General features: G+C 41.6%; 2 non-coding genes across 2 annotated transcripts; one reads left to right on the top strand and one right to left on the bottom strand.

Annotated features, from left to right (window-relative positions):
* Window positions 1-2572: 2572 nt before the first annotated feature.
* Window positions 2573-2676, bottom strand: LOC130983847 (small nucleolar RNA R71). The gene has a single exon (XR_009087819.1). It is a non-coding gene; the product is annotated as a small nucleolar RNA R71 (small nucleolar RNA).
* A 9807-nt stretch (window positions 2677-12483) lies between these two features.
* LOC130932227 (small nucleolar RNA R71) lies at window positions 12484-12591 on the top strand. The gene has a single exon (XR_009067387.1). It is a non-coding gene; the product is annotated as a small nucleolar RNA R71 (small nucleolar RNA).
* The last annotated feature ends 551 nt before the right edge of the window (window positions 12592-13142 follow it).

Genomic DNA, 13142 nt, shown 5'->3' with positions numbered 1-13142 from the left:
AAGTTAAACGCCAGAATTGAAAGCACCAGGGAGCCATTTCCACGTTTAAGCTCCAGTTTAACCTTAAACTGGAGCTTAAACGTGTTCGACCATTCTCCTCCAGGGTTGCGTTTTGCATTTCCACGTTTAAGCTCCAGTTTAAGCTTAACTGGAGCTTAAACGTGTTCGACCTTTACCCTCCAGGATGGCTTCCCTCCATTTCCACGTTTAAGCTTCAGTTTAACCTTAAACTGAAGCTTAAACGTGTTCGACAATTCCACACTCCAGGGTTGCCTTCTTTCATTTCCACGTTTAAGCTTCAGTTTAACCTTAAACTGAAGCTTAAACGTGTTCGACTCATATCACCTCCAGGAGTGTCCAACGGTTAAGTTGCAGTTTAAGCTTAAACTGCAACTTAAACGCCACTAATTGAAAAGGTTTCTGGACCAAAGATATTGCAGTTTAAGTTAGCATTTGAGCACAAACATTAACTTAAACGTACTCTGGTATGAAACCCAATTGAATATCATGGTTTATGGGATTGGGCCTGAAGTATTGATGAGTCTGGAATTTCAAATTGTTGAGTCATGTGTCAGTACTTGATTATCACTAAGTTGGCTCAATGAATGTTACAGAATTGGATCAGCAGCCTCATCAGGATTATGGATCATAAACCCAAGGCAAAAGGAAATCAGGAAAATGCCTCAAAGCCCAAGAAACACAACAGAAGCTCAATTTAGAAAGTGTATAAATAGGATAGAATTTAACTTTTAGAAATTTTTTATGGGGGGGAACTTTTGATCATTTTGCGAGTTTTTCATCTTTTTGTAATTGAATTCAGAGCTATGACTCACTAAACCCCCTTTCATTGGGTTAGGGAGCTCTATTGTAATTCAATGAATCAATAATAGTTTTTATCTTCTTCTTCAATCTTTTCTCTTGAATTTTGTTAGAAAGCTTCTCGATCTAATTCCATTGGATAGTTGTCTTAGGAAAGAAACTATCCATAATTGGAATCCTTCGGAACCTTGGGAAAGGAATGGAGGATTCATGCTAGAGAAGCTTTCTCACAGTGAATTGGATTGGGGTTTGGATGGATATTGTGACATGTAATCCTACCAAATTGTGGTTCATGAAACTGTGTGGTATAATCAGTGATCGAGCATCATCTCTTCTTATGAACATTTAAACCAAGGGATTGGGAATTTGTTTGTTTTTAGAGAGAATTGGTGACCCAAGGGATTGGGATCCAATCATATAAGATTGCCAAGCAAAATTCAATGAATGCATTGGTTGAGGAAGGGATAAAAATGTTTTGATTCGGAGATCTCAATATCTCCTGAAACCCAATGAATTCCCCATTTCTGATCTACCACTTTCTCTTTACATTCTGCAATTAAATTCATGCAATCACCCCGATCCCCTTTTAATTTCAGCAATTTAGCTTCTCGCTCTTTAATTCATGCAATTTAAGATTCCGCACTTTCAATTTCTTGCCATTTACGTTTCCCGCCAATTTTACATTCCGCAATTCTCATCTAAATCTTGACTCCGCTCAACTAGAACACACTTCTAATCCGAATTGCTCACTCAACCAATCCTTGTGGGATTCGACCTCACTCTATTGTGAGTTTTTACTTGACGATAACCGGTGCACTTGCCGGAAGGAATTTTTGCCGATCGTGCAATTTCCTAAAATCGTAGCTATCAAGTTTATAGCACATCAAGTTTATGGCGCCGTTGCCGGGGATTGGTTTTCTATTGACAATTCTCAAATTGGAAGTTAACTAGATTGAGCATTTTTCTTGTTTTGTTAATTCAGTTCAAGTTACTTGTTGAATTTTAATTTCTGCACTCTGTTACTTGCTTTCTTTCTTTATGCCTTTAAATTCAAGCAACTAACTCACTGACCCACTAACTATTTGAATTAATTCCTCAACTGCTCTAACCATACTCTTCCATTAACCAAGAGTATTTCACTTGTTTGTTGCCTGTGCTGTGTTCTTGTATGACAGGTAAGAGAGGAGAGACATCAACTCCTCCATATACCGAACCAGAGAGGACCCTTCATAAACTTAGAAGGGAAGCAAGAGGGAAGAGAGTACTGAGAGAAGAAGAATCTGAAGGAGAATCTGAGGACAATTTTGAGGAAGCTCTAGATCTCAACATGGATAGAGAAGTTCACAACCATGAGAGGGCTGATGGAAATAATGCCATTCCTGAGAGGAGGGTTCTTGGTTCATACATAAACCCAACCTCTGGGAATTGTGGTAGCAGCATTCAGAAACCACCCATTCAGGCCAACAATTTTGAACTCAAACCACAGCTAATATCACTGGTGGAGGATCATTGTTCATTTGGTGGGAGTGCTAATGAAGATCCAAACCAACATCTCACAAAATTCCTGAGAATTTGCGACACTGTGAAGTCCAATGGAGTCCAGGAAGATGCCTATAAACTGCTCTTGTTCCCATTTTCACTTAGGGACAAGGCAGCTAAGTGGCTGGAATCATTCCCAAGGGGGAGCCTAACCACCTGGGATGAGGTGGAAAGCAAGTTTCTGGCACGTTTCTACCCCCCACAAAAGGTCAATAGGCTTCGATCTGAGGTTCAGACTTTTAGACAACAAGATGGTGAAACTCTCTACGAGGCATGGGAGAGGTTCAAGGAGTTGACAAGGAAATGCCCACCAGACATGTTCCATGACTGGGTGCAATTGCATATTTTCTATGATGGACTTTCTTATGAATCAAGGAAGGCTGTAGACCATTCATCAGGAGGTTCATTGAACAGGAAGAAGACTGTGCAAGAAGCCATTGAAGTGATTGAGACAGTGGCTGAGAATGAGTACTACTATGCTTCAGAGAGACACAACACTAAGGGAGTCATGGAGCTGAACCATGTTGATACAATTCTAGCCCAAAACAAGGTGTTTGCCAAGCAACTAGCAGAGCTCACCAGGAAAATAGGAACAAATCAAGTGGCTGTAATACACACACAAGATCAAGAGGAGGTAAGCACTGAAGGAGGTGATTGGGAAGAGGCCAACTATGTGGGAAATCAACAAAGGCAACCATATGATCCACATTCCAACACTTACAACCCAGGCTGGAAAAACCACCCAAACTTTGGGTGGGGAAACCAGCAAACCCAACCACAAAACCACAAACCTTACAACCCCAACCAACATAACAATTCCACATACCAAAACTCCAACCAAAAATCATACCAAGCCACACAAAACACCTACTCCCAACCACCATATCATGGCCAAAATAATCAACCTGCCCAACCTAATCCGAACCAACAATTTCAAGATCAATTAAACAGGATAGAAGGAATGCTTGCAAACATGGGTCAGGACATAAGTGAGTTGAAAAGCTTTAGGGATGATGTGAGATCTACCTTAAGGAACCATGGTGAAAAACTCAAGAGGATGGAGTCTCGAGTAGGAGAGCTATCTCAACAGGCCCCCAAGTCAACTGCAGTGTTCCCTAGTGACACAGAAAAGAATCCTAAAGGGGAACAAAAGGGAGTGAGATGGGAAGAATGCAAGGCCATCACCATATTGAAGGAAGTCTCAGAAGAAGAAGGAATCAGACCCTCAGAACAGGAGCCAGAAATCTTGAAGGAAGGTGTAGAAGAAGCTAAGCAGGAAAGTGAAACTGAGCAAGCCAAGGAACTGCAAAATAAAGGCATGCTGGAAACATACCAACCAAAAGCACCATTTCCTCAAAGGTTAGGAGGAGGTGAAAAAAGGAAAACATATTCAAGGTTTTTAGAGACATTTAAGTCTTTCCATATCAATATTCCCTTTCTTGAGATTCTCCAACAGATGCCTACACATATCAAGTATTTGAAGGAATTGCTGAGCAAGAAAAGAGTTTTGAAGGGAGGACAAACTGTAATAATGAACAAAGAATGCAGTGCCCTCATCAAGAAGGACATAGTCTCTAAGAAAACAGACCCACGAAGTTTTCATATCCCCTGCATCATAGGGGAAACAAAAATTGACAGAGGATTCTGTGATCTAGGAGCTAGCATAAATGTGATGCCTCTGACTCTTATGAAGAGGCTACAACTAAATGAGGTGAGATCCACTGATGTAATCATACAACTGGCTGACAAAACTCAGAAGCAAGCTGAAGGGGTAGTTGAGAATGTGCTGGTGAAAGTGGGAAATTATTTCTTCCCCACAGACTTTGTCATTTTGGACATGGAGGAAAGCTACCTACACCCTATCATTCTGGGAAGGCCATTTCTAGCCACTGCTAGAGCACTCATAGATGTAGAACAAGGAGAGCTAATTTTGAGAATACATGATGAACAGCTCATTTTCCATGTTTTCAAACCTGCATCTGAGCCTGAACCAGAACCTGAAAAGCCTAAAGATGATAGTAGCCATCTGTGTTTGGAGGAAAGCAACCCAGCAGCTGAAACTCTGACACAGTCCTTGGAAGGCAAACAAGAATTGCAAGAGTTAAAGCCACAAGAATCAATAGAAACAGCTCAGAAGGATCCTCTTGGCATAAGGGTCAATGAAGAAATCCTCAAAAGAGAGGGAAGAATTGTAAAGAAATTGCCAAGAGGGTGGAGAAACAAGAAAATTCCCACTGAAGGTTTCTCTCCGGGAGATAAAGTGATATCAAGTCATTATCTGCCAATCCCACCTGGCCTCAAAACCATTCCTTCCCAGCTCCCTCAAGTGTTCACAATCAGGAAAGTTCTTTCTATGGAACATTTGGAAATCATGAAGGAATCAAATGGGGACGTTTTCATAGTGAGAGGAGAGGACATCAAGCACTACAATCCACCCTAACAAGGGACAACCATCAAGCTAGTGACGTTAAAGAAGCGCTTCATGGGAGGCAACCCATGTTTTAGTATCCTTACTCTTTATTGTTTTGCTTTGCATCTAATAAAGCATGGTTTCTTATGCATGAACTTGAATCCTCAGGACAACTGTTGATAAGGTGCACTAAACATTGCATGTAAAATACAATTGGTCTCTAAGTTTGGTGTGCCTGCAGGCACCCCAAATCTTATTCAAATTGTATTCAATCTTTCATTCAAAGTGCACAACCAAACATTAAGTTTGGTGTTCCTCGTTGAACACAGTTAATGAAAAGCAAGAAGTTCCTCTGGATTTAGAAATTCATGACAAGTATACCATTTGCATGTTTTAATACTTTGATTTCAATTACTTTAGGTAGTAAAATTGTTTAGGATCAAAGAGCCAAAGTGACTATGATTTTTTTAGAATTATGCACATTCATTAAGGACAACCAACATGGATTTCATGTCATCAGGAGACGTTACCAAACACTAAGTTTGGTGTCCAGTAATAAGTGTGCATACATACAAGGGTCATGGCTATAAGCTCATGAAGTCAATCATTGATTTACAATTCAAAAAGAAGGAAAAACATGTGCAAGTACTATTCATTATTCACATGGACCGAAAAAAAAATGATAGCAAAGTTGTTTGTTTGTGCAGGTACAAAAGGAAGGATAAGAATGGATGAAAAAGACAAAGGGGGAGGTACGGGTTTGGTCAAAAAGGGAGTTCACAAGTCTTTGAAACTAACACATGGGAAAAGGAAATTCTGCATGAAAAGATAGCTACATGTACAACTTAATGCACCCAGAATACTTCCAAGAAAGTGAAAAGCAATTCGTCTTTCTCCCTAATTCATATATTTACCATCAAGCCATCCTTCACAAATCACCCTAGCCGTCCATTTTTCACTTGCATGCACTATAAAGAACCACTTGGGGAACGAGTTCCACACCACCAAATCTCCTTCTTGCACATATTCTTTCATCATAGCATAACTACCTCTTGCCGAAAACAACCTCACCACACTTCTAACAACATTTTCTTACTTCACCTTGTCAACCTCAGCTTGTCACTTGCCAAAACTAAAGAACCAATGGCAGCCTCATCTAGCCACAAAAGAAGAAAAGACAAGCAGCCAATGGAGGAGGAAAGGGAATTTGATGCATGGAAATACAAATCAGTTTTCCATGAGATTCAAGCCGAATGGATGAGACCTAAAAAGATACTAGCTGAGATTCCCTTTGACCTTGGAAAGGAGGAATTCCCAAGTGTTTGGGAGAAGATCAAAAAGAGGAAGTGGGAGCTTCTGACTAAGCCAATCACTAAAATCAACATCAACCTGGTGAAGGAGTTTTATGCAAATGCAGTGAGGGAGGATTGGTGCGCGAAATTGTGAACAATACTTTTCACAACTCTCATAATCCCTGGTCATGAACTCCAAAAACTTGGTGGTTCAATTCCATGGCATTACACAACTTCGCACAACTAACCAGCAAGTGCACTGGGTCGTCCAAGTAATACCTTACGTGAGTAAGGGTCGATCCCACGGAGATTGTTAGCATTGAAGCAAGCTATGGTCATCTTGTAAATCTTAGTCAGGCAAACTCAAATGTATATGATGATGAACGAAAATAACACAGAAGATAAAGATAGTGATACTTATGTATATCATTGGTGTATGAGCTTCAGACAAGCGTATGAAGATGCCTTCCCTTCCGTCTCTCTGCTTTCCTACTGCCTTCATCCAATCCTTTCTTACTCCTTTCCATGGCAAGCTCGTGTAGGGTTTCACTGTTGTCAGCAGCTACCTCCCATCCGCGCAGTGAAAGCTAATGCACGCACTCTGTCACAGTACTACCAATCACCGGTTTGGTTCCCTCCCCTACCGGAATAGAATCACTCTTTTGCGTCTGTCACTAACGCCCAGTAGGTTACAGGTTTGAAGCACGTCACAGTCATTCAGTCATTGAATCCTACTCAGAATACCACAGACAAGGTTAGACCTTCCGGATTCTCTTGAATGCTGCCATCAATTCTTGCCTATACCACGAAGACTCTGATCTCACGGAATGGTTGGCTCGTTTGTCAGGCGAGCACTCGGTTGTCAGGCGATCAACCATGCATCGTGCAATCGGGAATCCAAGAGATATTCACTAAGCCTCAGATGCTTGTAGAACAAGAATGGTTGTCAGTCACCTTGTTCATGGGTGAGAATGGTGATGGGCGTCAATCATCACCTTCATCATGTTGAAGAACAAGTGATATCTTGGACAAAGAACAAGCGGAATTGAATGGAAGAACAATAGTAATTGCATTAATACTCGAGGTACAGCAGAGCTCCACACCTTAATCTATGGTGTGTAGAAACTCCACCGTTGAAAATACATAAGAACAAGGTCTAGGCATGGCCGAATGGCCAGCCTCCCAAAGAGGGTTCAATCATCAAAACATGATCGAAAAAGCTCTCTCATACAATAGTAAAAGGTCCTACTTATAGAAAACTAGTACATAGATGAGTAAATGACATAAAAATCCACTTCCGGGCCCACTTGGTGTGTGCTTGGGCTGAGCAATGAAGCAATTTCGTGTAGAGACTCTCCTTGGAGTTAAACGCCAGCTTTAGTGCCAGTTTGGGCGTTTAACTCCCAATTAGGTGCCAGTTCCGGCGTTTAACGCTGGAATTTCTTGAGGTGACTTTGAACGCCGGTTTGGGCCATCAAATCTTGGGCAAAGTATGGACTATTATATATTGCTGGAAAGCCCAGGATGTCTACTTTCCAACGCCGTTGAGAGAGCGCCAATTGGGCTTCTGTAGCTCCAGAAAATCCACTTCGAGTGCAGGGAGGTCAGAATCCAACAGCATCTGCAGTCCTTTTGAGTCTCTGGATCAGATTTTTGCTCAGGTCCCTCAATTTCAGCCAGAAAATACCTGAAATCACAGAAAAACACACAAACCCATAGTAAAGTCCAGAAAAGTGAATTTTAACTAAAAACTAATAAAAATATACTAAAAACTAACTAAAGGATACTAAAAACATACTAAAAACAGTGCCAAAAAGCATACAAATTATCCGCTCATCACAACACCAAACTTAAATTGTTGCTTGTCCCCAAGCAACTGAAAATCAAATAAGATAAAAGGAAGAGAATATGCAATGAACTCCAAAAACATCTATGAAGATCAGTATTAATTAGATGAGCGGGGCTTTTAACTTTTTGTCTTTGAATAGTTTTGGCATCTCACTCTATCCCTTGTAATTCAGAATGATTGGCTTCTTTAGGAACTTAGAATCCAGATAGTGTTATTGATTCTCCTAGTTAAGTATGATGATTCTTGAACACAGCTACTTATTGAGTCTTGGCTGTGGCCCAAAGCACTCTGTCTTCCAGTATTACCACCGGATACATACATGCCACAGACACATAATTGGGTGAACCTTTTCAGATTGTGACTCAGCTTTGCTAAAGTCCCCAATTAGAGGTGTCCAGGGTTCTTAAGCACACTCTTATTTGCCTTGGATCACAACTTTATTTCTTTCTTTCTCTTTTTTTTTTCGGTTTTTTTTTTTTTCTTTCTCTTTTTTTTTTTTGTATTCACTGCTTTTTCTTGCTTCAAGAATCATTTTTAATGATTTTTCAGATCCTCAGTAACATGTCTCTTTTTTCATCATTCTTTCAAGAGCCAACATTCATGAACCACAAGTTCAAAAGACATATGCACTGTTCAAGCATACATTCAAAGAACAAAAGTGTTGCCACCACATCAAAATAATTAAACTATTATAAAATTCAGAATTCATGCAATTCTTTCCTTTTCAATTAAGCACGTTTTTATTCAAGAAAGGTGATGGATTCATAGGACATTCATAACTTTAAGGCATAGACACTAAGACACTAATGATCACAAGACACAAACATGGATAACCATAAGCATAAAAATCGAAAAACAGAAGAATAAAGAACAAGGAAATCAAGGAACGGGTCCACCTTAGTGATGGCGGCTCTTTCTTTGCTCTTGAAGATCCTATGGAGTGCTTGAGCTCCTCAATGTCTCTTCCTTGTCTTTGTTGCTCCTCCCTCATGATTCTTTGGTCTTCTCTAATTTCATGGAGGAGAATGGAGTGTTCTTGATGCTCCACCCTTAGTTGTCCCATGTTGGAACTCAATTCTCCTAGGGAGGTGTTTAATTGCTCCCAATAATTTTGTGGAGGAAAGTGCATCCCTTGAGGAATCTCAGGGATCTCATGGTGAGAGGGGTCTCTTGTGTACTCCATCCTTTTCTTGGTGATGGGCTTGTCCTCATCAATGGGGATATCTCCCTCTATGTCAACTCCAACTGAATAACAGAGGTGACAGATGAGATGAGGAAAGGCTAACCTTGCCAAAGTGGAGGTCTTGTCCGCCACCTTGTAGAGTTCTTGGGCTATAACCTCATGAACTTCTATTTCTTCTCCAATCATGATGCTATGGATCATGATGGCCCGGTCTATGGTAACTTCGGACCGGTTGCTAGTGGGAATGATTGAGCGTTGTATGAACTCTAACCATCCTCTAGCCACGGGCTTGAGGTCATGCCTTCTCAATTGAACCGGCTTTCCTCTTGAATCTTGCTTCCATTGTGCGCCCTCTTCACATATGGTTGTGAGGACTTGGTCCAACCTTTGATCAAAGTTGACCCTTCTAGTGTAAGGATGCTCATCTCCTTGCATCATAGGCAAGTTGAACGCCACCCTCACACTCTCCGGACTAAAATCCAAGTATTTCCCCCGAACCATAGTGAGATAATTCTTGGGATTCGGGTTCACACTTTGGTCATGGTTCTTGGTGATCCATGCATTGGCATAGAACTCTTGAACCATCAAGATTCCGACTTGTTGAATGGGGTTGGTGAGTACTTCCCAACCTCTTCTTCGGATCTCATGGCGGATCTCCGGATATTCACCCTTTTTGAGTGAAAAGGGGACTTCGGGGATCACCTTCTTCAAGGCCACAACTTCATAGAAGTGGACTTGATGCACCCTTGAGAGGAATCTATCCATCTCCCATGGCTCGGAGGTGGAAGCTTTTGCCTTCCCTTTCCTCTTTTTAGAGGTTTCTCCGGCCTTGGATGCCATAAATGGTTATGAAAAAGCAACGCTTTTACCACACCAAACTTAAAATGTTTGCTCGTCCTCGAGCAAAAGAAGAAAGAAGAGATTAGAAGAAGAAGAAATGAGGAAGAGGGGGAAGGAGGTGTGTTCGGCCAAGAAGGGTAAGAAAGGGTGTTTAGGTTGTGTGAAAATGAAGGGTTGAAGAAGGGTATATATAGGAGAGAGGGGGGTGATGGTTCGGCCATGGAGGGTGGGTTTGGGAGGGAAAGTGGTTTGAATTTGAAGGGTGAGGTTGGTGGGGATTTATGAAGGATGGATGTGAGTGGTGAAGAGAAAGATGGGATTTGATAGGTGAATGGTTTTTGGGGAAGAGGTATTGAGGTGATTGGTGAGTGGGGGAAGAAGAGAGAGTGATGGTGGGGTCCTGTGGGGTCCACAGATCCTGTGGTGTCAAGGAAAAGTCATCCCTGCACCAAATGTTGCTCAAAATCACGTTTTGAGCTGTTTCTGGCGTTAAACGCCGGGCTGGTGCCCATTCCTGGCGTTTAACGCCAGGTTGTTGCCCTTTACTGGTGTTTAACGCCAGTCTGGTGCCCCTTTCTGGCGTTAAACGCCCAGAATGGTGCCAGACTGGGCGTTAAACGCCCAAATGCTAGGCTTACTGGCGTTTAAACGCCAGCAGCTTCTTCCTCCAGGGTGTGCTGTTTTTCTTCCTGTTTTTCATTCTGTTTTTGCTTTTTTTTTTTGTTTTTGTGACTTCTTATGATCATCAACCTACAAAAAAGATAAAATAACAAAAGAAAATAGTTAACTATAAAATATTGGGTTGCCTCCCAACAAGCGCTTCTTTAATGTCATTAGCTTGACAGAGGACTCTCATGGAGCCTCAGAGATACTCAGAACCGTGTTGGAACCTCCCAACACCAAACTTAGAGTTTGAATGTGGGGGTTCAACACCAAACTTAGAGTTTGGTTGTGGCCTCCCAACACCAAACTTAGAGTTTGACTGTGGGGGCTCTGCTTGGCTCTGTTTTGAGAGAAGCTCTTCATGCTTCCTCTCCATGATGATAGAGGGATGTCCTTGGGCCTTAAACACCAAGGATTCTCCATTCACTTGAATGATCAACTCTCCTCTATCAACATCAATCACAGCCTTTGCTGTGGCTAGGAAGGGTCTACCAAGGATGATGGATTCATCCATGCACTGCCCAGTCTCTAGGACTATGAAATCAGTAGGGATGTAATGGTTTTCAATCTTCACCAAAACATTCTCTACAAGTCCATGAGCTTGTTTTCTTGAATTGTCTGCCATCTCTAATGAGATTCTTGCAGCTTGCACCTCAAAGATCTCTAATTTCTCCATTACAGAGAGGGGCATGAGGTTTACACTTGACCCTAAGTCACACAAGGCCTTCTTGAAGGTCATGGTGCCTATGGTACAAGGTATAGAAAACTTCCCAGGATCCTGCCTCTTTTGAGGCAGTTTCTGCCTAGACAAGTCATCCAGTTCTTTGGTGAGCAAAGGAGGTTCATTCTCCCAAGTCTCATTTCCAAATAACTTGTCATTTAGCTTCATGATTGCTCCAAGGTATTTAGCAACTTGCTCTTCAGTGACATACTCATCCTCTTCAGAGGAAGAATACTCATCAGAGCTCATGAATGGCAGAAGTAAGTCCAATGGAATCTCTATGGTCTCATTTTGAGCCTCAGATTCCCATTGTTCCTCATTGAGGAACTCAGAGGAGATTGGTACACGCCCACTGAGGTCTTCCTCAGTGGCGTCCTCCTCCTCTCTTTCCTCTCCATATTCGGCCATGTCTATGGCTTTGCACTCTCCTTTTGGATTTTCTTCTGTATTGCTTGGGAGAGTGCTAGGAGGGAGTTCAGTAACTTTCTTGCTCAGCTGACCCACTTGTCCTTCCAAATTTCTGATGGAGGACCTTGTTTCATTCATGAAACTTTGAGTGGTCTTTATTAGATCAGAGACCATTGTTGCTAAGTCAGAAGTATTCTGCTTAGAACTCTCTGTCTGTTGCTGAGAAGATGATGGAAAAGGCTTGCCATTGCTAAACCTGTTTCTTCCACCATTATTGTTATTGAAACCTTGTTGAGGTCTCTCTTGATTCTTCCATGAGAAATTGGGGTGATTTCTCCATGAAGAATTGTAGGTGTTTCCATAGGGTTCTCCTAGGTAATTCACCTCTTCCATTGAAGGGTTCTCAGGATCATAGGCTTCTTCCTCAGATGAAGCTTCCTTAGTACTGCTTGGTGCATTTTGCATTCCAGACAGACTTTGAGAAATCAAATTGACTTGTTGAGTCAATATCTTGTTCTGAGCCAATATGGCATTCAGAGTGTCAATCTCAAGAACTCCTTTCTTCTGACTAGTCCCATTGTTTACAGGATTCCTTTCAGAAGTGTACATGAATTGGTTATTTGCAACCATTTCAATCAATTCTTGAGCTTCTGCAGGCGTCTTCTTCAGATGAAGAGATCCTCCAGCAGAGCTATCCAAAGACATCTTGGATAGTTCAGAGAGACCATCATAGAAAATACCTATGATGCTCCATTCAGAAAGCATGTCAGAAGGACATTTTCTGATTAATTGTTTGTATCTTTCCCAAGCTTCATAAAGGGATTCTCCATCCTTCTGTCTGAAGGTTTGGACTTCCACTCTAAGCTTACTCCATCTTTGTGGTGGAAAGAACTTTGCCAAGAAGGCATTGACTAGCTTTTCCCAAGAGTCCAGGCTTTCTTTAGGTTGAGAATCCAACCATATTCTAGCTCTGTCTCTTACAGCAAAAGGGAATAGCATCAGTCTATAGACCTCAGGGTTAACCCCATTAGTCTTGACTGTGTCACAGATTTGCAAGAATTCAGCTAAAAACTGATGAGGATCTTCCATTGGAAGTCCATGGAACTTGCAATTCTGTTGCATTAAAGAAACTAATTAAGGCTTAAGCTCAAAGTTGTTTGCTCCAATGACAGGGATAGAGATGCTTCTCCCATAGAAATCAGGAGTAGGTGCAGTGAAGTCACCCAGCACCTTCCTTGCATTGTTGGCATTGTTGTTGTTTTCGGCTGCCATGGGTTCTTCTTCCTTGAAGAATTCGGTCAGGTCCTCTAAAGAGAGTTGTGTTTTGGCTTTTCTTAGCTTTCTCTTCAGGGTCCTCTCAGGTTCAGGATCAGCTTCAACAAGAATGCCTTTGTCTCTGCTCCTGCTCATATGAAAAA

Source organism: Arachis stenosperma, chromosome 5 (genome assembly GCF_014773155.1).
Source record: "Arachis stenosperma cultivar V10309 chromosome 5, arast.V10309.gnm1.PFL2, whole genome shotgun sequence".
Lineage (NCBI taxonomy): Eukaryota > Viridiplantae > Streptophyta > Magnoliopsida > Fabales > Fabaceae > Arachis > Arachis stenosperma.
Note: the sequence above shows the minus strand (reverse complement) of the source record. Positions and strands in the feature narration are given on the sequence as shown.